Raw genomic sequence first — 26,132 nt, forward strand, 5'->3', positions numbered from 1 at the left:
ATATACCAAGATGATATGGAAGTATTAGTAGTATAAAATTAGAGTTTGGTGCAGCAAAAAACGGACAGCAAGCTGCCACGACGTTACAGCACGCTGAAAAAAAAGTTCCGAGGCGCGATTTTGGCGAGTTCTAGCAAATTTCGGGAAAGGTAAGTTCTTCCCCTCCAATTTTAAGTTTATGATGTTATATTAGGGTGTATTACATACCTTAGGGGCTGCTGGAAGTTGGGTAAGAGGGTTGAAAAGTTCATCGTTCGAAATTAACGAATTTGGAATCGCTATAGTTAAGTTGTTGTCGAAATAAAGTGTTGTGCGCGTGGGGGATGCTGCTGGTTGTGTTGTGGCATGTTGCAGGGTCAAAAAGTTTTCTAAATGAGGTGTGGGAGCTTCTGTTTACATACACATGACCCTCCGCTTTGCAATTAAAGAATTCGCGAAAGAAAGCTTAAAAACTCTAGTTTTGGTATCTTAGTTTCGAGTGAATTGTTGGGGGTTTATATTGTGTAATTTTGGTCATAATATGTATATTGTTGGTATGAATTGCTGCAGGTTGTTGTTGTTGGTTGGATGTAGGTCTTAGGGACCTAATTGGAAATTCGTATAGGGCACATTATAGGGGAGGTGCTGTCCAATTTTCGTCGACGCCTTAGCGAATAACAGAACTAGTCAAGGAAACGACTAAGGAAATATACTCCATTAATACTAAGGTGTAACCTAATATTCTGGAAAGTTAAGAAGGGTTGGTACTCATATTGCTTTTATGTTACTTAGGTTTAAAGGACGACGAGACGAACGGGATAAAAAGTAACCCGTAACAGGTATGTAGAGCTATTCCTTCTTTTGGCATGTTTTGGTATAAGTATGTAGAGCTATTCCTTCTCTTGGCATGTTTTGGTATAAGTATGTAGAGCTATTCCTTCTTTTGGCATGTTTTGGTATAAGTATGTAAAGCTATTCTTTCTTTTGGAATGTTTTGGCATACGTATGTAAGGCTTATACTTTCTTTTAGCATTTCTTTGACATAAGTATATAAAGCTAATATTCCTTTTCAGCATGGATTTTAAGAAACAAGTATATAACTTTCATATGATTTTAAAGAAGTTCCTATTCGTAAAGCCGCTAGAATGACCAACTTCCCAACTTCCAAAAGATATTTTGTGATGCCTTGATATGTTTATATAATTCCCAAAAGTTCTATTTTGATATAACCCATAGTAACTTTCAAAAGGTACTTGATATGATCCTTGTCTGGATTTTGAATGATAGCTTATTTTGATTATTCCATCAAGTCTCAAATATGATTTAAATTGCATTTGGTTTCTCACTACTCCACTTGTGGATGACTCAATGCTTCTTTCACCGAGCCCGAGCCAGGTTTTGTTATCGTGCTTACTTTTCTGCTTTGTTCACCGTGCCCTGACGTGAGGGGGAAGGTATAACCTGTACATGGGAATTATGGAGTTATGATGTGCCATGTACACACATGATATGATATGATCTGATATGACCATCGGATATGATATGATTTGTTATGGAGATATTTCCTATTCTGGAGTTATGATGTGCTGTGGTGCCAGTGATGGAGCGGCGACCACGATTTGTTCACCAAGTCCCATAATGGGGCCGGATATGGCATATGTTTCTCTGTATACGTTATCTGTGGTTATGAAAAAAAACATTTTGGTATTCTGGATAGTTTGCTTATATTTGCACTTTCTGTTTTGGTAATGGCTTTACTAGTTACAGTCCATGCTTTATATACTCAGTACATATATCGTTCTGACCCCCCGTCCTTTAGGGGGCTGCGTTTCATGCCCGCAGGTACATATGTTCATTTTAGAAGTCCGCTTGCTTAGGGTTTCCACTCAGCGATGTTGGGAGCGCTCCACTATTCTGGAGCCTAACTTTTGATGCTGGTCATTTGATATGTATATATTTATTTGTCCAGGGGTACGGCGGGGGCCCTGTCCCACCATATGTTGTTGTTACCCTTCTTAGAGGTCTGTAGATATATGTGTATGTGGGTTATTTGTAAGTTTGTTTCAGCTGTACTCATCCGATGTATTGCAAATGTTTTCGTGGTATGGCAGCCTCATCGGCTCGCATGACCTTTCCTGTCATGATACAGGTGAATGAGGCTACAGGTTTATGAAAAAAAGTTTTTGACCCATTAGGGTTTGTGTATGGTATCACATCACACACGGTTCAACTTAAGGGTAACTGATATATGCCATAAAGGGGTCCAGGTCGGACCCCAGTCGCGGCCCACAGGGTTGGGTCGTGACATAAAGCTTATTTCGGGACAAGATGTTAATTAGCAGCCTACATTCGAAAGAAGGGGGTACATTGATCCTTCGCAGGGCATTTTTAGAATAGATAAAGTTGCCTATGAGTGAGACATACCGTCCGATTTGAAATAATACATTCAGTTTTCACAACTCAATGCTCCGCAAGAATGTGAACGACACTCCCAGAATAGTTCCCGTGGAGGAGGTCCACATAACAAGGAGTTAAACGGGTTGCGAACTAAGGACATAACTTCCGTCAAGGTACTATGACGGAATAAGAATCGTGAAGACATAAACTAGGAGGTTGAAAAAGACATGAAACACAGGTGTCTGTACCTATTCCCGATATCTACAGATAGCCCCCAGTCTTGGAACTCGTACATTAATTACTCGGATGAAAATGTATGTCATTCTAGTGGAAAGGAATCTCCCTATGATCCGTATAAAGTCTTAAGGGAAGTTTTATTCAACATTCGGGGATGAATGTTCTAAAAGGAGAAAGGTTGTTACACCCCGCACTCTTGAGCTCGGAACGTATTCTTAAGTTCCTTAGACACTATCATGTGAGCCGGATAAGCTACGACACTATCAAACAACTCTAAGGAAAGAAGATTGTGAAACCTCGCGAGAAGGGAGGTTGGAGATAGAGTCATAAGAATTCGGAAAGAGTTGGAGGCTAAGTGTCACGACCCAACTCTGTAGGCCATGACTGGTGCCCGAGTTGGGCACCCATACGTACCCTTAGCCCCACTTAGTACATTAATCAAATAAATATAGGTAATGATTAGAAGGGATCTCTAAACAGATATAATGCACGAGGCCGATAGGCCATCACAAAACACAAAACAAAACCCAAAACATATATACAAAACCCACATCTCATGTCTACAGACCTCTACAGAATGATATCCTAGTCATATGACAGGACAGGGCCCCGCTGTACCCTGAACAACGTATATATATACAATAAAAAGTGTCAGTACCAAAATAGGACTCCGAACAAAGGAGCACTGTCGACCAACATGGTGGATGTCCTAAGCGAGCGGATCAGCAAACCAATCGTCTGTACCTGCGGGCATGTAACGCAGCCCCCAAAGAAAGGGGGTCAGTACGGAAAATGTACCTAGTATGTAGAGCATGAACTGTAATAAGTAAAGTTATTTCCAGAGCAGAAAGTGCAAAAATGAGCAAAATATCCATAAATATCAAATGCTTATCAAACCACATATAATGGGTTGTAATAAGTAAAGTCATTACCGCAATAGAATGTACAAAACTGAGCAAAATATCCGGAGATATCAAATGCTGATCAAAACCTCAGATAATGTATGTAGAAAAACATATGCCATATCCGGTCCCATTATGGGACTCGGTGAACAAAGTGTGGTCGCCCTCCCATCATCGGCGCCACGGCACAGCATAACACCAGAGTAGGGAATATCTCCGTAACAAATCATATCATATCAGATGGCCATATCAAATCATATCATATCATATCATATCACAAACATATATGTACATGGCACAGCATAACTCCGTGGTATAACATTTACCACCCCATGTACATGTCATACCTGCCCCCTCACGTCGGGACACGGCGAACAATGCAGAGAAATATGCACGATAACATATCTTGGCCCAGGCTCAGTGAAGGAAGCATTGAGGCATCCACGAGTGGAGTAGTGAGAAACTATATGTAATTTAAATCATATTTAAGACTCAATGGAATAATCAGAATGAGCTATCATTTAAAAATTGAGACGAGACTCATGTCAAGTACCTTTCGAAAGTTACCCTGGATTATATAAGAATAAATCTTCTGGAATCATATAGACGTATCGAAGCATAATAAAATACCTTTTGGAAATCAAGGAATTGGCTATCCTAATGGCTCTAGGAATAGGAACCTCTTTGAAATTATATAAAAGTCATATTTTTGTTTCATAAATACCATACCAAAACAAAGATTAGCTTTACATACTTATGTCAAAACATGAAAATCAAAAGAATATGCTTTACATACTTATGTCAAAAACATACCAAAAGAAAGAAAGGTTTTACATACTTATAACAAATACATGCCAAAATAAGAGAAAGTATAAGCTTTACGTACTTATGACAAAGACATGCCAAAAGAAAGAAAGGTTCGCTTTACGTACCTCTTACGGATTACTCTTAACTATGCTCGCCTCGTCGTCTCTTGAACCTATTTAACATGAAATTAATACTAAGGTTAATAAACTTTCACTTTCCAATTTCCAACTCTACACCCAAGTAACCATAGGAATCATTTCCTTATCTATGTCTCTCGACTAGTTTATTACTAGCTCCGAATCTACCGAAAATCAGGCAGCATCTCCCTTGTAACTTGAACATCCCCGAGTTTTCAACTCGGCCACCATGTCAACAACCATACCAACAACAACAGACAGCAGCATGTATACAAGTAAATCACTTCAACTTTACACAATACAAGCTCTATACAACTCATTCCAAACTACGGTACCAAAATAGAGTTTTTAACCTTTATTTCGTAAAATATGTAGTCATACCAAACGGAGGGTTGTGTGGCTGCAACAAGAAGCACCCACATCCATTTTTGAGTACTTTACAGCCCTGCAACACGCAATTAAGCCACCACCAAACTGCAGCACCACAACAACAACACACTACGCGACTTCGATTTAACTACTACGACTTCCATTTAGTTTGTTTCCAACGTCAAATATCCTTATACATTTTTTCGACTTCCAGCATATTTTAAGACATGTAATATACTTCATAAAATCATCATAACGTCCAGTTCAAAACAGAAAACTTTACCTTTCCCGAAATTCACCAAAACTCGCCAAAACTTGCCTCGGAATTTCCTTTAGCGCAGCTGAAACTTATTGGCTGTTTGGTAACATTTTGGGCTGCCTCAAACGATACAATTTCATTACTAACATCACGGTATAGATCATATAATTAATTCTTGGAACGGAATCGGAGAACTTACCTTTTTCTCCTCCCAAAATCGTAGCTCTTTCCTTCTTTCTACCTTAATTTCTCTTCTCTTCTCTTCTTTCTTTCTCTTGTAATTTCGTTTTGTTAGTCTTGAATTTTCTAGATAGGTGTGGAAATTAATGAGTCATAAGACTCATATATATATATACTACTTTAGGGGTGACACATGTCATCCCCCAAGTGGTGACACGTGTCAAGCCCTAAGTGGTGACAAATGTCAAGATCTAAGTGGTGACACATGTCAAGGTTTCATTGGTCCAACACACCCCTTTTCTCCAATCATGGGCTGCCATGTGGCATGTGGGTCCCACATGAGTCTTCTTGAAGACTTTGTGAAATTCCCATTTTACCCCTAGCCTTCCACAATATTACCATAGGCCACTTTGCGAATTTTCCTTTTTGCCCTTTGCCTTTTCCAATATTTCCACACTATTAATGATCATAAATAATATTCATATCCAACTTGTATATTAAATAAATTTTGGAAGATGTTCATTCCCTTAACTTTACCACGGCTACCTTAAAACATCCAACCGTATAAAATACGGGATATAACATCGTCCATGAGAAATTCCAATTTTTGCCCCTTACTTTTTCTAATATTTCCAAGTTGAAATTCCAATTTAGTCATAAGAATTTTGTATCCAACAAGATCAACCATAGCCTTGCCCTTGACTTATTACCGTTATCCCGAAATGCCCTAATGTGCAAAATACGGGTTATAACACTAAGAAATGAGTCCTAGGACTCGATTTACCTACGTAAGCTACTAAGTTAAGATTCTTACACACTTAAGTTGCTTAAGGATATATCAAGCTTACGTAGTGCGGATTACATAGGCTCTTAAAGTGAGACGAAATTACGAACCCGCGAGGAAGGGAAAAAGATGACGTGTGGCAGCCAATGGAGGAGAACACGTGGCAGCACCTCAAGCAAGCAGCTGATGCACCTACTTAGGGTCAAGTAGGTGATTCAGCTGCTTCGGGGAGGTGGACCCCGCTGCCACGTGGCAGCCCCTAATTGACAGCATGACACGGTGGCCAATCATGGCTTGACACGTATCACCCTAAGGGACATACATGTGTCACCTCCTAAGGACACCTACACATATGTATATTGTGACTAAGGGTCTGCTTCTTATCCCAAAATTTCATCCAAAACTGCAGCAACAAATAAGAGAAAACAAACCCTAAGGAGAAAATTGCGACGGCTTGGGAGAAAAATAAGGTAAGTCCCAATTTCGTCCTGTAAATTAATTATATAGCATATACCACGATGATATGGAAGTATTATTAGTATAAAATTAGAGTTTGGTGCAGCAAAAAATGGACAGCAAGCTGCCACGACGTTACAGCACGCTGAAAAAAAGTTCCGAGGCGCGATTTTGGCGAGTTCTAGCAAATTTCGGGAAAGGTAACTTCTTCCCCTCTAATTTGAAGTTTATGATGTTAAATTAGGGTGTATTACACACCTTAGGGGCTGCTGGAAGTTTGGGAAAATGTTTGAAAAGTTCGGCGTTCGAAATAAACGAATTTGGAATCGCTATAGTTAAGTTGTTGTCGAAATAAGGTGTTGTGCGCGTGGGGGCTGCTGATGGTTGTGTTGTGGAGTGTTGCAGTGTCTTGTTTCATCCACATTACCCTACGCTTTTCAATTAAAGAATTTGCGAAAGAAAGATTAAAAACTCTAGTTTTGGTATCTTAGTTTCGAGTGAATTGTCGGGGGTTTATATTGTGTAATTTTGGTCGTAATATGTATATGTATGGGATGATGGTTCTATTTTTGGATGGCTGCAGTTTCTAAGGACATGGTTGGGAATTCGGATAGGGCACATTATAGGGGAGGTGCTGTCTGATTTTTGTTAACTTCTTAACTAGTTGAGGAACTAGTCGAGAAGGCAAGCGAAGGGATGAATGTTATGAATACTCATGGGTAGTTTAAGTTGCTAAAAAGTCCAAGGTTGTTAATACTTGAATTACTTCCATGTTAAATAGGTTTTGAGGACAACGACGTGGATGTAATTAAGAGAAGTCCATACAAGGTATGTGAAGCTTTCTTTTGGCATATTTTCGGCATAAGTATGTAAAGCTTATCTTCTTTTCTTTTGGCATGTCTTAGTCTTAAGTGAATTGTGTATGTAATGTGAGAATAATTCCATTCATATATCCCCGAGTATGGTTCATCAATCTTATTCACTTCTAGATATTAGAACTCCTGCGATAGTTGAGTTATGGACTTGTAAGTCTTCTATATGCTGAAAAGTAGTGTATGTAAATCTATTCCTCCTTCTTTTGGCATGCATTACATATAAGTTATGAGTGGTTTATACATATGAAACATGGGAATAACTCCATTCGTGAAGTTTCGAGTACAATTTATAATTCTTATCCACTTCATGATGGTAGAACTCCTGTAATAGTTGAGTTATTGCTGTTTAAGTCTTCTATATGATAAAAGGTAATATATGTAGAGCCTATCGCTTCTTTCTTATGGGACGTCTTAATGTAAATGAAATAAGATATGATTTGAGTGTAGAGGTAGTTCCAGTTGTAAGTTCCAAGTATAACTCGTGACTCCACTTCACTCCTAAATGCTAAGGGCTTTAAATTAGTTAAACTACGACCCTCGAGCCTTCTATAGACTGAATAGTGATTGGATGTGTAAGCTCCTAAACTTGGGGGTTCTTGGGCATACTTTACGATAATGGTTGAGGGATATTTGATATGTTATAGAGTTTTGCGTGCACGTATATGCATTATGATATATACCTGGATCGGGCCGAATGTACCTCGGCATATTTTGCTATGTAAGGATCAGGTCGTATGTTCCATGACAGATTATGTATTATACGGATCAGGCCATCGTACCTCGGCATTATTATGCATTATAAGGATAGGGCCGTCGTACCTAGGCATTATTATGCATTATACGGATCGGGTCATCGTACCTCGGCATTATGATGCATTATATGGATTGGACCGTTGTACCTCATCATTGTTATATGATATACGGATCAGGCCGTCATTCCTCGGCATTATTTTATGATACATGGATCGGGTCATTGTTCATCGGCATGTACTTTCTATATACAGGGAACGGGATGTACGTCCCATAGCGTTAATGGTGTTTATACACCTATCATGATAGACAATGTGTTTGTAACACCGAGTCCCCGAGCGGGCCGGATACGGTATGTGATAGTAGTATACATGACTTTATTTTGTAAGGTGCAGGTACAGTACCCTATTAAATGTTATACTTGGTTTCCTGCATCCTTGGTTCAGTTGTTGTATTAGTATTGTTATGCTTTACATACTCAGTACATATATCGTACTGACCCCCCCTTTTCTTAGGGGAACTGCGTTTTATGCCCGTAGGTACAAATATCCTTGTTTGAGATCCTCTAGCTTAGGGTTTCCACTCAGCTATGTTGGACGTGCTCTGCTGTTCCGGAGCCTTACTATCAATGCTGGACATTGATGTATATGTTTATTTATTCAGGGGTACAGCGAGGGCCCTTTCCCGCCATATGATACATTTATTACTCTTAGAGGTCTGTAGACATGTGTATGTGGGTTATTTGCGCTCATACGACATATTGAAAATGTTTTTGTGGTATGGCAGCCTCGTTGGCTCGCATGTCCTGTCCTACTATGATACAGGTGAATGAGGCCACAGGTTTATGAAAAAAAAGTCTTTGACCTATTGGGGTTCGTGTATGGTATCACAGCACACACGGTTCAACTTAAGGGTAGCGGATAGATACGCATAAGGGGTCCAGGTCGGACCCCAGTCATGGCCTACATGGTTGGGTAGTGATACATATACACTCATATCATATCATATCGTATCCACACAGGGCTCCCAATATCAATGCACATATATTCCAGATAAAAATTGATAATATACCTATGACCACATTTGGTGATGCCTCCTGATCCCGTCTGCTGGTTAAGGCGTAAACGCGATTCGAAGGAATGCTAGAACAAGAAGTTCTACCATGTCCAGCTGGCGTCTGAATACTCTGTCCCACAGGGCGCATAGCCATGAACGAAGATAAACCGGCAACTGGCCCAGTAGGCTGAACTGCACTTCCTAGGCTACCCCTGTATATACAATTCCTCATAACATGGCCCTAACAGCCGCAAGTAAAACAAGCATTTATCCCAAAACAACATTTTCCAGAATGAGCCTTATCACAACGAGGACAATGAGGCAAGGGTGGCCTGGACTGATGCGAACCCTTATTCATCTGTGAGTCTGAAGCCCTGCAGCTCTGACTACCTCCTGAATACCGTGTGCTATAAAACCTCCTACGTATGACCTGTGAGGGTGCACTCTGGGCTGGCTGGGAAGGGTATCCACCATATTATTAAGGTTGCCTTCCTCGAAAGTCACCAAAATAACCAGCTGATTTAGTCCTTTTATGTTCGCCTCAGTCAAAATCTCTCTTGGGATGATGTCCCTTATGCCAATCCTCCACTCCTTGTGCATACGCTTGTAACCAAGAAATATCCATGCCTGGCTGAGAAACCATGGCCATAAAGCTATCAACCAAGTAACGATCTAGCCCTATCACATACCGATGCACCCTATAAGCCATATCAGCAATAATAGTGGACGCATGTCTCACCAATGAGTCAAACTCGAGGCTATAGTCTTTAACGCTCCTACCATTCTGCCTCAGCTGTAGGAATTTATCAACTCTGGCTCGTTTAATTTTCAGAGGTAGAAAATGGCCAAGGAAGGCTTCCACAAACTCATCCTAGACTGCTGGAGGAGCACCCTCACCCCTTGATAATTCCCAGGACTAATACCAGTTAACGGCTACGTCACACAGCCAATATGAAGCCAACTCAACGGATTCAACCTTAGAAGGCCTGAGTACTCTCAATGTGTGTTGCATCTTTTGAATAAACTCTTGCAGGTCGTTTGTAGGCCTCGACCCATAAAACTCTGGAGGGTTACAAGTCAAGAAGTCATGAACCCTTAAACTAGTATATCTATCAACATTATCTGCTCCTAACCCACGCCTTCGATCCTGCCCTGCCATTATTCTAGTCAGCAACTGCACGACATCTCTCATAGCCTTATCTTTCGAACCGAGTGGTGGGGATGGAGGCTCAGGTACTGGAGCTTCAAGACCTGCAGTTGCCACTGTTCTAGGCTCCTCTGAAGGTGGCGGCGTAGTAGAGCTTGCCGATTGCCGCACAATCCCTGGCATAGATTAGGAATAAGCCCTAGTAACTCTCAGGGTCTGACTAGTTTCCCCTGCTACTAACTTGCCCTTCTAGATAGTTGTTTATTTTCTTGGAGGCATCATTGTAACCATGAGGATATATTTGTGAGAGACCATCCTAATAACATAGCTCTATCGCACTATATGAAATACAGAAGAATGACAACATCCTAAATGTCCTGTAGCCTCCTGTTTATAGATGTGGGGCACAACACACTGATAAACAAGCCTCTACTAGACACGGCCTATAGACACTCCGAGGATGAACCGCTCTGATACCACTTCTGTCATGACCCAACCCCGTAGGCCGCGACTGTGGTCCAACTTGGACCCCCCCTATGTGTATCTATCAGCTACACCTAAGTTGAAACGTGTGTGATGTGACACTATACCCAAAAGCCTCAATAGTTGAAAACTTTTTCATGTACATGTACTCTTTCATTCATATCATATCATAAAAGGGCATGCAAGCCGACGAGGCTGCCATAATATAAAAATATTTATAACCTACCATATAGGCATAGTCGAAACAACCTTATAAACAACCCACATATACATATGTCTACAGACCTCTAAGAATAGTAAAAAGAGCATATGGCAGGACAGGTCCCCCGCCGTACCCCTAGATAATTAAGTACATACATATTGCATGACTAGTATCAATAGTTAGGCTCCGGAATAGTAGAGCACTCCCAATATCGCTGAGTGGAAACCCTAGGCTGGCGAATCTCCAAATTGAACATCTATACCTGCGGGCATGAACGCATCACCCTGAATAACGAGGGGTCAGTACGATATATGTATGTAGTATATAAATCATAAAAATACATAACTGAGATGACAACTAAAGTAGGGATACAGGAAACAAATATAACAGTTAACGAATTTCTCTACCTGCATCTTATGACATGAGGGCATATATACCTTCCTTACATACCATACCTGGCCCGCTATGGGACTTGGTGCTACAACTGTGTCACTATATTTCCATATGCATACCTACAGACTGTATCCGGCCCTTTAGTGAGGGACTCAATAAAGATGTCATTTCATCATTTATCATGCCCGGCCCTTCATGGGATACAGTGAATGATCATTGCATCATATATCATGTCCGTCCCTTCACGGGATGCGATGAATAATCATTTCATTATCTATCATGCCCAGCCCTTCATGGGACGCGGTGAATTTATCATGCCCGGCCCTTCATGGGATGCGGTGAATTTATCATGCCCGACCCTTCATAGGACGCGGTAAATTTATCATGCTCGGCCCTTCATGGGATGCGGGGAGTTTATCATGCCCGACCCTTCATGGGACGTGATGAGTTATGTATTAATAGCCTGCATGAGTAAAGTAACGAGGAACCATATGCAATTAGTTCATCATCTGAGATTTGGTATAACAATTGTCATGGACTATCATTTGAGGATCAAAACAATCATCTTCTAACGTATCCTCTAACTTCCATTAGGGGCCACATCGACGGAGTCTCAAGAGTCCTAGGCTTTTATTATGGTAATACCAAATGGCTTATGCAATCAGAGACACTTTTCATTATAGAGTTCTTAGGCATGGGAGCTCATACATTCAATTAGTATTCATTATATAGGGACTCGAGGGTAGCAGTTCAACTACTTCAAGAACTTCGATATTAAGAAATGAATAGGAGTTATAGTTCATGCTCCCCATGCATCCAGTTACTATTTCTTGTATGGAAGGCTTGAGGGTAATAGCTCATCTACCTTAAGAGCCTTAGAATTTAGAAGTGAACACGAGTCAATAGGCTCTACATATATTACCTTTTATCCGATAAAAGCCTTAAAAAGGCAATAGCTCAACTATTACAGGAGTTCTACCATTATGAAGCGGATAAGAATTATGAACTGTACTCGGAGCTTTATGAATGGAACTATCCCCAAGTTCCATATACAAACCATTCATAACTTATATCTAAGACATGCCAAAATAAAGAAGAATAGCTTTACCTACTTATGCCAAAAACATGCCAAGAGAAGGAATAAGCTTTACATACCTCTTACGGCTCTTTATTTTATTCATCTCGTCGTCCTATGAACCTAAGTAATATAAAAGAAACATGAATATCAATAACCCTTGTATTTCCAGCATCTTAGGTTACGTATGAGTTTTCATAAAACTCAACTCTTCGCTCTCCTCCTCGATTAGTTCTTTAGCTAGTTTAAAGAGTTATCGGAAATTGGGCAGCATCTCCCCTACAATATGCCCTATCCAAATTCCCAATTACATACCTAATTACTATAGACAACCAAAAACAACCACCTGTAGCTCATATACAAATAAAACATGGCAACATTACACAATATAAACTCCACCCAACTTGCTGAAAATTGTAATACCAAAATAGGTTTTCTAGTCTTTGTTTTGCAAAACCTTTAATTATATGAAACGAGGGGTCGTGTAGCTTAAAACATAAGCACCAAAACCCGTTTGAAAATACATTTAGTCCCTGAAACACATCACCACACATCTGCAGCAGCACCCCACACGCACAACACCCTATTTCGTCTACAATTTGACTACGGCGACTTCACTTTCGATTGTTTCTATCGTCAAGCATCTCCACGACTTTTTTTATACTTCCAGCAGTAAAAAAAGGTATATAATATACATAACAACCTCATAAAGTACAAATTTAAAGAATAAGTCTTACCTTACCCGAAATTAGCCAAAACACATCAAAACTCGCCTCGGAACTTCTCTAGTCGCGCTGAAACTGTGTGGACTGTTTGCTGTCCATTTTGGCTGCCCCAAGTCATGATTTTATACTTATAATACCTCCATATCATTGTGGAATATGCTTTATAATTAATTTACTGAACGAAATTGGGACTTACCTATTTTTTCCTCCTAGCCGCCACACTTTTCTCTCTTAGCTGGGGTTTTCATTTCTTTGTGTCGCTGAAGTTTTTGGTGCTTTGCTGCAGATTTTTGGATAATTAACCAAAGCTGAGAGTCATTTTAACATGTATATATGGGCTGCCTTGGAGGTGACACGTGTCAGCCCCTTAGGGTGACATGTGTCAGCCCCTTAGGGTGACACATGTCGAGCCATAATTGGCCACCGTATCATACTGCCAACTAGGGGATGCCATGTGGCAGTGGGGTCCACCCCCCAAGCATCTGCATCACCTACTTGACCCTAAGTAGGTGCATCACATTCTTGCTTGAGGTGCTGCCACGTGTCTCTCCTCCATTGGCTGCCACACGTCGTCTTTTCCCCTTTTTTGTGGGTTCGTAATCTCGTCTTATTTTAGGAGCCTATGTAATCCATGCTACGTAATCTTGGTATGTCCTTAAGCAACTCAAGCATATAATACTTCTAAATTATTAGCTTACGTAGGTAAATCGACTCCTACGACTCATTACTTGGCCTCCAATTACAATCTCTCTACTATACGATATCACATTCTCCTTTCCTTGGAGTCGTTTGATAGTGTCATAGATTATTCGGCTCACATGATGACTTCTAAGAACCTTAAGATCCTTTCCAGAACTTAGGAAGCTTACGAAGCATTCCAAGGTACCAAAGTACAGGGTGTAACAAACGGTATCTCCAAAACTCCTCCTGATGATATTAATGAATATGGTGTGATTAATCCATAAGATGAACTAGAAGAATACACTAAGTCAATAAAGAAAAATGAGGATGAGGAAGAGTAGACTAGTAAGAAACTGACAAAAGCCTTTGGGTCTACTACCAATAGTGACTTTCAAGAGGTAATAAATGAAGCTACCAACAATCAAGGGTTGTCCCCAAGAAGGAGAAATATTTAGAAAAAAATTGAAAAATAAAAAGCCACTAGCACATCGGCTAATGTTAGCAGAACAAACACAAGGTCTAAGAGTAGAGGCTGTTAATGATTAATGCTATTAGTTTGAATTCTAGAAGCATAAAAACCAAAGGAGCAACGGAAAGACTTCAAAATCTCAAGAAAAAGTATAAAGTTTCTCTTATTATTACTCTTGAACCTTTTTCAGACAGTACTCATCTTGATAGTTGTAAGCTTCAACTAAATGTTGATGGGGCATTTTCAATCCAAATGGAAAAAATTGGATCTTCTGGATTAATGACTCCACATGTAATGTTCTTGAAGGTGATGAGCAATAGGTTACTTCTGAACTGAAGCATGTGGAATTCATAGAGTCATTCATCGTGACTTCTATATATGCTAAGTGTGGGGACTATCTCAGAAGTCCTTTGTGGTATAGGTTACTTCACTTTTCCAATATCAACAATCCTTGGTATACCATTGGTGACTTCAATGTAATACTTCTTTTGATAAGAAGTAAGGTGTACAGATGTACAACATGAATAAGAGCTTTGAATTTATTAGTTTCACAGAAGATTGTGGATTGATGGACTTGGTATATATACAATGCACAACAATTCATTTCGTGTAACAAAGAGATATGAGTGGTAGAGTGTGGAAAGGTCCAGATAGGGCAATGATTAATGACAAATGATTGGAATTTATGCCGCAAACTACTATTACTCACCCTTCATCTGTAGGATCTGATCATAATCCCTTACTAATGGAAATGATAGTTAGATAGGATAGCAATATTAGATACTTTAAATATCTTCACTGCTGAACTGAAAATCCTAAATTTATGAATATTGTCAAAGAATGCTGGAGTAGAAACCTTACTAGACTCCTATGTGGATCTTTCACAGAAAATGAAAAGGCTTACTTCTATTCTTAGTAACTGGTCTAAGGTTGAGTATGGGGACATTTATGCTAATGTTAGAGCCTATGAGGATAAAGTTAGACTTGCTGAGGAAGAGGTGATCTATAATAATTCTAAGGAGAATAGAGAGAAACTTTAGTGTGCTAATGTTGAATACATTATATTTCTAAAGCTGGAACACTCTATACTCAAATAGAAGATTCAGAGTTAGTGGTTTAAGGAAGGAGATGCAAATTCAAAATATTTTTATGCCATTGATGAGAGATATAAGAAATGTTTTTATATATAAAGTAAATACTGAGAATAAAGAATAAATTTAGAGAGACGAGAATATTGCAAATGGTGCCTATAACCATTTCCAAACTACATATTCTCAAGTCATTAGGAAAGGATCAATGAAGAGCTCTTCAATGTGTTCCTAGTTTTATCTTTCCTGAACAAAATCAGTCACTATAGAAAATGCCTACTATGGATGAACTAAAAGAAGTGGTGCTATGAACCCTAATTCAGTTGTTGGCTGATGGAATGAGTGGGAGAGTTTTTCAATTTTTTGGAGAGATCATCAAGATTGAACTTCTTAATATTGTTTAGTCTTTTTTGATCCTACTCCTATAAGTAGACCATCCCAATAAATTATTAGACTTCAGACCTATAAGCCTCGACAATTTAACCAATAAATATTTTCCAAAATCCATTGTCGTAGACAGCTCCTATCCTTTTTTCTCTAGTATCAGAAAATCAGTCTGCCTTTGTCAAAAGTTTGAGCATCACTGAGAATATTATGTTTACTCAAGAGATCACTCACAACATCAAGAAGCCAAAGGTTGGGGATATTGTGGTTATCAAATTGGATATGGCGAAAGCCTATGACAAAGTTTCATGGTCCTTTATTTGCCTGTTATTGAGAAGATTATTTTTTGGAGAACTATTCATTGACAAGGTATTGAGAATAATGAGAAACAACTGGTACTCTGTTATAATCAATGTTAAAAGGTATGGGTTCTTTCACTCAACAAGAGGTCTCAAGCAAGAGGACCGTCTATCCCAAGCATTGTTTATATTAGGTGCTAAAGTGTCTCCTGAATGTTGAACTAGAAGAACAATCATCACCTCTATCAAGTCTTCCAAATGACCAGTAAGGTCCCCCAAATCAACCATCTTAGCTTTACAGATGATGTGATCATCTTCACACAAAGTCCCAAAGCTTTTATTTAGATCATCATGCGGACTTTAACTACTTATGAGATAGTATCTGATCAGCTTATCAATAGGGACAAAAGCCACTACAGGATTCCTTATAAGACCCCTAGTGTGTGAGTGATTTAATCAAGGAAATGACTAGATTCTATCATAAAAATAACCCTATTACTTACCTAGGAGTTCCACTCTACATAGGGTGTCAAAGGATTATATACTACTCTGATATGGTCTCTAAAATAGTGAAAAGAATTAGTGGGTGGCAGGCAAGAGTCTTTAGCTATGGAGGCAATATTACCTTGATAAAATATGTGCTAACATTCTCTTTCGATCCTTACTCTTTCTGGTATATCCCCCCAAAAGACTACTCTAAAGTACATTAAGAAACTCATTGCTGACTTTTTCTAGGGATGGGACAAAAATAGGAAAAAGTTTCACTAGGCTTCTTGGAAAAATCTCAGCTATCCATATAAGAAGGAGGGAGAATTGTGGTAAGACATATCAAAGACATTTGTACCTCTCTTCAATATAAATAATGGTGGACCTTTAGAACTAAAAATACTTTGTGGGGGAAGTTCCTAATGGCCAAATATTTCCAAAAGGCCAATCTTGTTGCTAAAAAGTGCCACACTAGCAAATCTCTTGTTTGGAAACACGTGATGAAGAACAAGAAAAGTGCTGAGAATCACATCCAATGGCATATTAATTCTGGAAGTTTTCATTTTTGGTGAGATGACTGACTAGGGGTAGAAAACAATAACACTTATGATTATAGACTTGTCAACGCTAATGTATCCCAGTTCCTAATAAATGGCCAGTGGAATAAGAGAAGGATCAGACAACAGGTTTCTCCCCTTATGATTCCTAAGTCCTAGCTACCCAAATTCAATATTAGGAGAATTTTCCTGATCATCAGTTTGGAAGTTTATTGATAATAGAAACTTTTCTTGCAACTCTACCTAGGAAGTAATCAGACATAAGAAGAGCAAGAACAGGATCAACAACTACACTTGGCAAAAAAACATTCCCTTCATAATATCTTTTTTGGTTTGGAGAGCTATTAGGGGGAAACTTCCTACCAATGAAAGTGTCCCTAACATTGGAGTTGAACCTGCTGCATGTTTTTGTTGCATCAGACTAGGGCTTAACACTATTGATCACATCTTTGTTAGTGGTCATTTTTCTACTCATCTAGAAATAGTTTGTTGGAAGTATGGGAAATAGTCATGACGCTGTCCCTTTGAATAATTTACTGATGAAATGGTGGTCCATAGAGGTCAGAAATGAGGTTCACAAATTCATTATCAATGCAGCCCCTATTATCATTTGTTGGAGATTTTGGAAAAATATGTGTTCTAGTAAAGATGGTAATACACAATCAAGCACTGCAAGGGATAAATTTCTGATTCAAAAAGACATCAACCACCTACTTACAACCGTCTTCCCTTATATCAATTGGCATGCAAACTGGACTTATCTGATTCTAATGGTGGAAAGGTGTAAGCATGAATTAAAAATTGCCAAAGTGATATGGATTAAACCTTCTAACACTGTCCTAAAACTAAATACTGATGGAAGTGCTTTAGATAATCCAAGCAAGATTGGAGAAGGGGTGGAATCCTTAAAAATCACTTTGGTAATCTTATTTATGCCTTTTCTACTCCTTTTGGTGTTGGGACTAACAATGATGCAGAGATTCAAGCAGCTATGTTTGGTATATATTAGTGCATTCAACATGGCTATAATAAAATTATTTTGGAGGATGATCCTAAATTACTCATTAAGTAGATTAAGCAAGAGTCTACACCACCTTGGAATCTCCATAACATCATCAAAGAACTCACATCATTGATAAATTGGTTTATTTCTAATGTAAGCATACCTATCGAGAAGCAAACTTTGTTGCAAACTCCTTATACAAAGAAAGCCACAACCTGGAGATCCCTTCTCACCAATATATTCACCATCCACTACCAAAGGAAGCTAAAGCATACTACATCTTGGACAAGGATGGCATGGAGAGCTTTAGAAGAAGAAAATTGAAGAGAATGAAAAAACCTCCATTATTGTGGTTCTTTTGTACATTGTTTGAGTATAGTACATATCTATACTAGTTTTTGCAACCTTTTCAGTCTAGCTACTTCTTGTCTAGTCATAGGTCTTTCGAATAGGACCTAGCTTTAGTAATTTTTCTTTTATTTTTATGTGAAGGGAGATTCTTCCTTATTTGAGCATTCCTAGAATATTTTGTATCAAGAGAAGTCCTCTCATAGGTGCATAGTATCTAGGTTTACTTCCTAGTATTAGGGATGAGTTGAATCTTCTTAGTAGGATACTCAACTTATGTACCACCATAGGATCAGAGGTAAAGTTTATCTCCCCCTTTTTGTATTTTATGATTTTTGTTATTTATACTAAGGCCTGGGGGTGTTTTTAAGACCCTGACCTTCCAAGGGTTGTTAAAAAAAAATAAAAAATACCATGGCCCGATCTCTTTTATTATATTATTCTTGCTTCCATCTTCTTATGTTATTACTTTCTTATTATATTGATGTTTGAGTTCTGTCTTTTGGATTGGGTTTGGATTTACCACTTGGGGTTATAGTAGGTGCCATCATGACTCGAGTTTTTATCGTGACACCAAGGTAGAGTCTACCTTGGCAAGTAGATCCCTCTTTTTTGTATGGGGAGACATCGAGATTCTATATTATAGCTCGCATGGTGTAATTGTCGTTTATGGATATATCCCACATGTGTTTGATCTTTTATGATGATTTACTTGACTAATCCTAGTCTTTACTTTTACATTATACTCTTATGGTTTATTGTGCATTGATCCTTTCAAGTCCACTTATGATTTAATTACCTCTTTTATCATGCTATATGAAATGGTCATTTGCAAAACATGTTTTATTATGCATTACATTGCCTACATACTTAGTACATTCAAATATGCTAACGCATACTTCAATGCCTATATTATATCATAATATAGGGATGGACGCTCCACTCTCGTGGCTAGTTGGTGATTTGTCAAAGATAGTGTGGTGAGTCCTCATGCTTCGAGGGAAAGTTGAGTCTATCTTTACTTCTCTTGTCAATCTTAGATTATGTTGGTATATTGAGACTATTCTATGTTTTGTTATTACTTTTCTTTGAGGGTGAGCTAGGAACATGTCAAAGTCCCACCCTACGTTAGTTCATGTAGAGGCATGTTGGATGTGTGTGTGGAGTCTATGTTGTCTTACTTCATTCTCTCTATGCTATGTTTTGTATTTATTATGAGTTTCACTTTATTGTTACCTTATATATGCTTATGATATTCTCAGAGGCATCGTTGGGGTTTCTTCGGAAATCCTAATCATTGTGTCCCACCTAGGCCTAGCTTTGTTCATGACATTATAGATCATATGGTTTGTGTCAGTTTATGGTATACCTTACTAGGAATCATAGATGGTATAATGATTCATATTCTCACTATGTTATGATCTCATTATGACTTATGATTTTCTTACGAATATTGCATTGACCATGTTTCACGCTTCTAACACTGCTTTTAAAGGGTTTTATTATATCTTTTCTTGGTCATTCCATTATCACGATTTATGTCATGAATTGTATATTCTCCATATCAGTACATCCTATAGTACTAACCCATACTTATTTTGCCTATATTGTTTTAATATAGGTCACGATGCTCCTATCACCCCCATAGCTAGTTCTCAAAATCTTGTCAGCTTAGCTACTGTGGTGGGTCCTTATGCTTCGAGGTCACAACCACATTATGAGATCATTTACTTTTTTTATTTCTATCATTACCCAACCTCGTAGGTTGTTACTGGTACCCAAGCTGGATACTCGTATATACACCTGTTATCTATATGATCAATCCACAACTAAATATAATATGGAACCTATAAAGACAAAAACCTAGTCTTAGAACTGTTGCATAAATGTAGATAGATCAGGCAACTTGTCTCCTGAGGAGTCACAATTATCAATAGGTTACATAGTACATAAGTCGACGAGGCTATCATAGCATATGGCAACATTCTACTGTATATATGTACTGTCATGACCCAACCCCGTAGGCCGCGACTGGGGTCTGACTTGGACCCCATTATGCATATCTATCAGCTACACTTAAGTTGAACCGTGTGTGATATTATACTATATACAAACCCCAATGGGTCAAAAACTTTTTTTCAGGAACCTATAGCCTCATTAACCTGTATCATAATGGGAAAGGGCACACGAGTCAATGAGGCTGCCATACCACAAAAACATTTGCAATACGTCATATGAGCACAACTGAAACAAACTTACAAATAACCCACATACACATGTCTACAGACCTCTAAGAGTAATAACTGTATCATATGGCGGGACAGGTCCCCCACCGTACCCCTGAATAAATAAACATATACATCAATGAGCAGCATTAACAGTAAGGCTCCGGAACAGCGGAGCACATCCAATATAGCTGAGTGGAAACCCTAAGCTAGCGGATCTCCAACATGAACATCTGTACCTGCGGGCATGAACAGTAGTCCCCCGGAGAACGGGGGGTTAGTATGACATATGTACTGAGTATATAAAGCATAATATATCATAACTGAAACAACAACTGAAATATGGATAGAGAAAACATGTATAATAGTTAATAGATTACTGTACCTGCATCTTAGGACATGCAGTCATATACCTTATCATACCTTATACCCGGCCCTGTAGTGAATTAGGTATCATAATCATTTCATCATAATCATATGTCATCATATTATTATGTATACCATTTTATCATCTCATCGTATACGACATTATATTATCGTATACGGCATAATCTCATATGTCATCACAGTATATCCGGTCCACTGTGGGGCTCGGGGTCATAAATGTATTCCTATATTTTCATATACATGCCTACATAAAGTATCTGGCCCTTTAGTAAGGGACTAGGTGAAAGAGTAGTGTACGTCTATAGCGTACCATCATCATGCAGTAAAATACGTTGAGGAACGCTCAGCCCAATCCGTAATTTAAAACAATACCGAAGAACATACGGCTCAATCTATATTTTCCATCATATCATCATATATATATATCTGGCTCGGGATGCAGTGACGAGCATCATCACATACGGCATCATCATATGCTTCACTTCATCGTATACGACATTTCATCCTCGTATACTTCATACATATATATATCCGACTCGATACTTGGTGAATGAATAGTAAAACTAGGCACGACCACGTTCCCGACCCTCTTATGGGACTCGGAGGAAGATGGGTTACAGGGTGCTCGAGTAGAGTAGTGAGAAACTATATGCAACTAAGTCATCATTTGAGACTCAATGAAATAGTCAAATGAATCATCACCTGAAGATCAGAGTAGTAATCATCTTAAGTATCTTCTAAACAAGGTTAAATAGCTTATGGAAGTAGAGACATGTGTCGTCGCAGAGACTTTAGGAATAGGAGCTGACACATTCAGGTATTATTCAACAGATAGGAGACTTGAGGGTAGTTCAACTATTTTAAGAATTCTAATACCAGGTAGTAAATAAAAGTCACAAGTTATACCTGGAGCTTATAACTGGAACTACCTCCACCTCATATCATATGTTATTACATTTAAACCTAATATATTCCAAAAGGAAGAACAAACAGGCTTTACATATACTACTGTTCATGATCTAGTAGCGTGGAAAGGCAATAACACAACTATTACCCAAGTCTTAACATTAAAAAGTGAATACAGTTTATGAATTACACTTGGAGTTTCACGAGTGGAATTATCCCCACATTTCATATACTACACCTTCAGTTCTTATACCTAAGACATGCCAAAAGAAAAGAAGAATAGCTCTATATACCTGTTATGGGTTAGTCTTTGTCCCGGTCGCCTTGTCGTCCCGTGAACCTAGGTAACATGAAATCAATACAAACATCAACCTCTTTAGACCTTTCAGAGTCTTACATTACTTAAGAGTATTCATAAACCCCATTTCCTCGCTCGCCTTCTCGACTAGTTCTTTAACTAGTTAAGGCGTTAACGAAAATCGGACAACACCTCCTCTATAATGTGCCCTATCCGAATTTCCAATCATGTCCCTAATATCTACAGACAACCAACAACATAACCATAAGTTCATAAATATAGAAAACTTTGCAACATTATATATTACAACCTCCGAACGACTAGCTTGAAATTCCGATATCCAAAATAGGGTTTCTAGTTTCTATTTTGTGAAACCTTTAATCGTACGAAGTGTGGAATCGTATGGATACAATCAGAAACTTCCACACCTATTTTAGAAAAAATTTAGACCCTGCAACACACACCACACAACCATAATCATCCTCCAAACACATCACTCCTCACTTTGACTACAATTTAACTACGATGACTTCCATTTAGATTGTTTCTTTCACTGAGCATCCCCACGATTTTTTTCATACTTCTAGCAGTATAAAAGTTAAATAATAAACTCCTTAAAAACCCCATAAAGTCCAAATTTAAAGGAGAACCCTTACCTTACCCGAAACTGGCCAAAACTCATCAAAACTTGCTTCGAAAATCTTTTGCCATTCTGAAATGGAGTGGACTGTTTTTGACACTTCTTTGCTGCCCCAAATTATGATTTTAAGCTATTAAACATCTTTATATAAACTTGGGATACTGTAAATAATTAATTCACAGAATAAAATTGGGCCTTACTTCTTTTCTTGCTTAAACCCGTAGCCCTCCTTATTTGTTCTTCAAGTTTTTCCTTCAACTATCTCTTGCTTGTTTTGAATGTCACGCTGAAGATATGGTTCTGTAGACATTGTATGATACATATATACATCTCCACGTGGTTGAGGAACACCGTAAATAATTAATTCACGGGGAAAAATTAGAAACTTACCTTAGTTTTTCTCTTAAGCCTTAGCTGCCTTCTTTGGCTCACTAACATTTTCTCTCTTCCTTTCTCTTATGTTTGCTGAACTTTTGGATAAACAACTTACCTTAAGAGTCATACAACAAAAATACATGGGCTACCTTGGAGGTGACACGTGTCAGCCCCTTAGGGTGACATGTGTCGAGCCATAATTGCCCACCATATCATGCTACCTACTAAGGGCTGCGACGTGGCAGTGGCTCCACCCCCCAAGCAGCTGCATCACCTACTTTAATCTAATTAGGTGCATCACCTGCTTGCTTGAGGTGGTTCCACGTGTCACTCCTCCATTGGCTGCCATGCGTCGTCTTTTCCCTTTCCTCGTGGGTTCGTAATCTCATCTTATTTTAGGAGCCTATGTAATCCATACTACGTAAGCTTGGTATGTCCTTAAGCAACTCAAGTGTATAATACATCTAAATTAGTAGCTTACGTAGGTAAATCCAGTCCTACAACTCATTACTTGGCCTCCAATTCCTTCCGGATCCTTATGACTCTATTTTCAACCTTCTCTACTATAGGGTATCACATTCTCCTTTCCTTGGAGTCATTTGATAGTATCGTAGCTTATCCGGCTCATATGATAATGTCTAAAAAACTTAAGAGACATTCCGAGCTAGAGAGTGTGGGGTGTAACATCCTTCCCCCCTTTAGAACATTCGTCCCCAAATGTTGAATAAAACTTCCCTTAAGACTTTATAAAAACTGTAGGGAGATTCCCTTCTATTGCAGTAACATACATTTTCATCCAAGTAATTAATATATGAGTTCTAGGAGTGGGGGTTTACCCATAGAGATTTGGAAATAGGTACGGATACCTGTATTCCATGTCCTCTTCAGTTTTCCAAGTTATTTTTTCATGATTCGTATTCCGCCACGACACCTTGATATGCCGATCCAGGATGGCAATAAGTTACCCCTTGTAGGATAACTCCCTATTACATAGACCTCCTCCTCGGGAAATATTCTAGGAGGGTCGTTTATATACTTGTGGAGTATTGATTTGTGAAAACTGAATGTATTGCTTCAAATCGGACAATAGGTCCCACTCATAGGCAACTTTATCCATCATAACCCATATAAACTTATACTTCCGTAGAGTGTAAGGTTAGCTTAGAATATAACCTACCTTAATTGCCTTCCATTTGTGAGTCGGGATTCTTTTACTCAAATATTCTTTCCAATTTTATTACCAAACATTATGTTGTAATTCTTACACAAACGTGTGTAGGTACTTAAAGAAATTCCAAAAATGTCTTAGCATCGCTATACTAGCGGCTTATCTCCTTCAATCAAGGTCAGGGCTCCACTATGGCTTTTGTCCTCAATATCGATTATATCTTACTAGTTCTGCCTCGAACCATCTTACACTTTTCCTTAATCGATTCTAAATGTGGCCACCACATTGCTATTACCGACTTCTTTTTATCGAGTAATCACTTGATCTTACTCTTAATATGCCAATGTTCGTAGGCCGCACAACTAATCTTGTGCTATTTGCATGAAGTGCATTCCATTTTAGTTTTAATCTTTCCTGCTATTGGCTTACTCTACTTTACATGTGTCATTGTACTACCGCGCACTTACAGTCTCTTTTGCCATACTTGTTTCGTTTCCTTTTTCATTTCCCAGGGGGTCACCCATCCTAGTGCTACTCTCATCCAAGCACGCTTAACTTCAGAGTTTAGACGGAATCCGGTGCATTAGTGTGGGTATGATCGCGTCCATCCCTTATGGGGTCTCGTTTGAAGTTTAAGCGTTCCCATTTATATACGATAGCGTCGGTTGATTTTATCTTATGCTTGTCCTTTTCTTGTCCACTTTCCCCCTTTTAGGGTGTACCCATGTCATCCTCCGTTTATTTTCAGCTATTCACACTAGAATGATTTTATTCCAACATTTTTAACATGCTGCACCATGTCCACATCTTCTGTTAGATCGTCTATACGTTTGATTGCTCTTATAAGAACCTCTAGTACAACCATAGGGTGCTTTGGTATTCGTAATATATCATATAAAATCTCATCTGACGGTTGGTACTAGAGTAACATCCATAATGTAGCAGTGCATTCAAAGCCATATTCCATTCATCCCAATTAGTAATTGGCTCGTGCCCATGATCGGTTCAAATTCTCCACTCGAGAGTACTTATACTTTAATGATCCGTGTTTCGAGCTTCATCATAACACTAGCCTGATTTCAGTGGATACCACTTATTCTTGTAATAACCTCATAATATAGCAGTTGTTCTATAAATCGACATTCCCTCTCCTTGTAGGATCTCACTAATCTCCAAGGTGGAGTCATGTATACACAATACTTCTTTATGCCTCATGAGCTTTCATCTTTGTCGTGTGCTTAAGGCTCACTTCTAATCCTGCTTAAAACCATATCAAGTTCGTTGTAGTAGTGGCCTTATCTTATCACGTTTTTATCATACTATACCTTTAGTTTGTAACTATCTATTTCCCTTTTTGTTCGATACTCATACTTAATTAATCACATCTATCTCGAGTGCCTCCCCTGGTAATCCTTTCACTCCTCTTGTCTATGTCCATTTGTTTTTGTGTTCAAGGAGTTCCATGTTACTCCTATATCCTCCGAAAAACATTAGTTTTACATGACCTTTCTTTCTTGTTTTCAAACCATTTCTTGTTTATCTCTATCTGCTCTTAGTATACCAGTCATTTATGGCATTCATCCTTTCTTGTCGCTCATTTTCACT

The 26,132-nt window shown here is 38.7% G+C and overlaps 1 long non-coding RNA gene across 1 annotated transcript; it reads right to left on the bottom strand.

Moving 5' to 3' along the window:
• Positions 1-3,277: 3,277 nt before the first annotated feature.
• On the bottom strand, positions 3,278-5,195 carry LOC129881623 (uncharacterized). Its single transcript, XR_008765643.1, has 3 exons — positions 5,112-5,195; positions 4,448-4,494; positions 3,278-3,357 (listed from the first exon to the last, which is right to left on the bottom strand). It is a non-coding gene; the product is annotated as an uncharacterized LOC129881623 (long non-coding RNA).
• Between the last annotated feature and the right edge of the window lie 20,937 nt (positions 5,196-26,132).

Source organism: Solanum dulcamara, chromosome 3 (assembly GCF_947179165.1).
Source record: "Solanum dulcamara chromosome 3, daSolDulc1.2, whole genome shotgun sequence".
Lineage (NCBI taxonomy): Eukaryota > Viridiplantae > Streptophyta > Magnoliopsida > Solanales > Solanaceae > Solanum > Solanum dulcamara.